Genomic DNA, 2899 nt, shown 5'->3' with positions numbered 1-2899 from the left:
AATTTAATTTACAGGTAATTAATACTTCCATTAACTTTCTCTGTAATAGGATTTTGTTCATGACAACAGTGCATTTTGGATAATTAACTTTTAAAGGAAGTAAAATTGCAAGCCTTGGCATCGTAAATAATAAACATATGAACTCTATTTTTGTTATTAAAGAAATAATTTTGAAAATTCCTTTCCTTGGAAAATTTCATTAGTTTGTGTCAAATGTTTTTTGTTTTTTTTTTTGGTCTTTTTGAGATGGGGTATCCCTGTAGCCCCAGCTGTCCTGGAACTCACTATGTAGACCAGGTTGGCCTTGAACTCACAGATATCTGCCTGCCTCGGCCTCCCAAGTGCTGGGATTAAAGGTGTGCACCACTATGCCTGGAAAATGGGTATTTTTATTCAAAAATGGTATGATGCTTAGAACATACAACATAAGAAAAGTGGCAAGGTAAGAATTATTTAATTACAAAGTTAACATAGACTGTACCTTCTCTTCACCTATTCACATTTACTTGCTCTGTGCATGAGGCAATATGAAGCAGCAGTAAATGCAGGTGGCCTGAGGGCAGCTCTAATGTTTCCCAGAATTACTAATAACATTTAAAATTTTACAATTTAGAAATATCATTTCTGTCTGCTGGTTCAGTACAGTTCACAAAGAATAATTTGCAAATGCAAATAGTAAGAGATCAGTTCAAAGCACTATGTGTCAGCCTTGGCAAAGCAGGAATTAAGAGCAAAGGCCAAGCTTTTGAGCTGCTCTGGGGGAGGGGGGGTGCTGTTGGTTGGCCACACTCAGCAACTTCTATGAGTCTGACTGTGTGTTAAAGAAATTTTTAAAAAAACTATTGGTAGTTCTTCCTAATGTTTTGAGAATTTTAAATACTATGTAATTTTAAATACATGGTCCACACCATAAAGCAAATAGTGAAGCTTGGATTTGAACTCTGGTCTCCAAGGGCCCAACATTTGTCTTTGCTCATTTTAATAATTTGTTCTCCTTGCTTTGACCCTAGGAATAACTGAAAACTGATAAATCATATACTGATCTGATATTTGTAACAAATGACTTCTGTCTGATCCAAATAGATTTGGTTGTAATATTAAGTTCTTGTTTTGTTGGTGAAAGATTATGCATAGATTTTGAACTCAGAGTGTAGATGTCCCTTAAGATGCAGCACAAGAAAACTCAAATGCTTGTTTTAAAATAAGCAGATAGGCGTTAATGTGCAAAATGACATATGTTAATTTTTATAAATATTTAAAATTTCTTCTGTTACTAGGTGGTTGTTATAAAAGTTAGATTATTTTTCACTTTCACAGGATGTTCCATGATTCTTTCATTCACCTACATTGCTCATTAACAATTTCCCTTACTTGTTAACAATACCATTCCCTTGGCAGACCCTCCATGGAAATTCCATGCTTTCATCAGCACACAACAAATGGAGAATCCACACAATGTGACTGAAATCATTCTTCTGGGAATTACAGAGAATCCAGAACTTAGGACAATATTCTCTGCTTTGTTTCTAACCATGTACCTGGCCACACTGTTGGGGAATTTACTCATCATGGTAACTATAACTGTAAGTCAGAGTCTGAGATCCCCCATGTAATACTTCCTCACTTCCCTGTCCCTCATGGGTGTCACTTATTTGTCTGTCATTGCTCCAAAGTTGATTATGGACTCTTTTTCTGGGAAGACTGTCGTCACCTTGGAAGGCTGTATGACAAAGCTCTTTGCAGGGCATTTTTCCTGTGGTGAGGGGATCATCCTACTCATAATAATGACCTATGACCACTATGTGGCCATCAATAAGCCTCTGCACTACACAGCCATGATGAATCCTTGGGTGTGTGTCATGATGGTGGTAGGTGCTTTGTCAGGGGATCCATGCATGCAACCATGCAGCTTCTCTCCATGCTTCACATACCTTTCTGTGACCCCAATGTCATTTAACATTTTATGTGTGACTTGTTTCTACTGTTGACACTGACCTGCATGGACACCCACATTCTAGGTCTCTTAGCCATTCTCAACAGTGGGGTGATGTGTCTCACCATTTTCCTTATTCTCATGGCTTGTGGTCATCCTCTGCTCCCTGAAATCTCATGGCTGTGAAAGGAGGCACAAAGCCCTCTCCACATGTAGTTCCCACTTCACAGTGGTTGTGTTGTTCTTTGTGCCTTGTATTTTTTATACGTGAAGCCAGTGGTCACTTACCCCATAGACAAGGCCATGGCTGTGTCCTTTACTTACTGAGTCAATGTTAAATCCCTAGATTTATACTTTGAGAAATGCAGTGGTAAAAGTGCCCTGAAGAATCTTTCAATGAAACAGGGGACCCAGAGTGGTCACTAAGTGATATGCCAAGAAAAAATATTTCTTACAAATCCAGGGGAGATCTACTTTTGACATTAGTTCCAATTCATTTGGTCAGAGAATGCAAGAGCATACTTTAAATTTAGAAACACAGATCAAGATATCATAATTAATGTGTGTGGTGCCTCACATCTTTAATGCTAGAACTCAAGACTCTGTCTCAAAAAAAAAAAAAAAAGATACCATAGTGGTCTGCCTAATCAGTTTATTGTATAGTTTTCACAACACTGATCAAGATATTTTATAATACATCCTCTTCCTCACAAGGCTCTAGGCAGAACTAAAAAATGACACCTACATTCTGAACAATATGGACCTTCATAGCTTAGTGTTATATCTTCAATTTTGCCTCTCTGTGCTGCAATAACTCTTCTAAAAGATTTTTTGGACTGTCTTCCTATAACTTTTTCAGTTTTTAGATCTCCTGCTTGCAAAGGAAAAAACATAATTTCTAAGTTTTCTTTTCTACTCTGCTTGACTTATTTGCTACTTCTATACCCAGGTTGTATCCTTAAGAAT

At 37.4% G+C, this 2899-nt stretch overlaps 1 pseudogene; it reads left to right on the top strand.

The window, feature by feature from the left end:
- The first annotated feature begins 1439 nt into the window (after window positions 1–1439).
- Window positions 1440–2359, top strand: LOC103729630 (annotated as a pseudogene).
- Window positions 2360–2899: the final 540 nt, after the last annotated feature.

Source organism: Nannospalax galili, unplaced genomic scaffold (assembly GCF_000622305.1).
Source record: "Nannospalax galili isolate Female #2095 unplaced genomic scaffold, S.galili_v1.0 scaffold593, whole genome shotgun sequence".
Lineage (NCBI taxonomy): Eukaryota > Metazoa > Chordata > Mammalia > Rodentia > Spalacidae > Nannospalax > Nannospalax galili.
The sequence above is the reverse complement of the archived record's forward strand: the minus strand, read 5'-3'. Positions and strand labels throughout refer to the sequence as shown.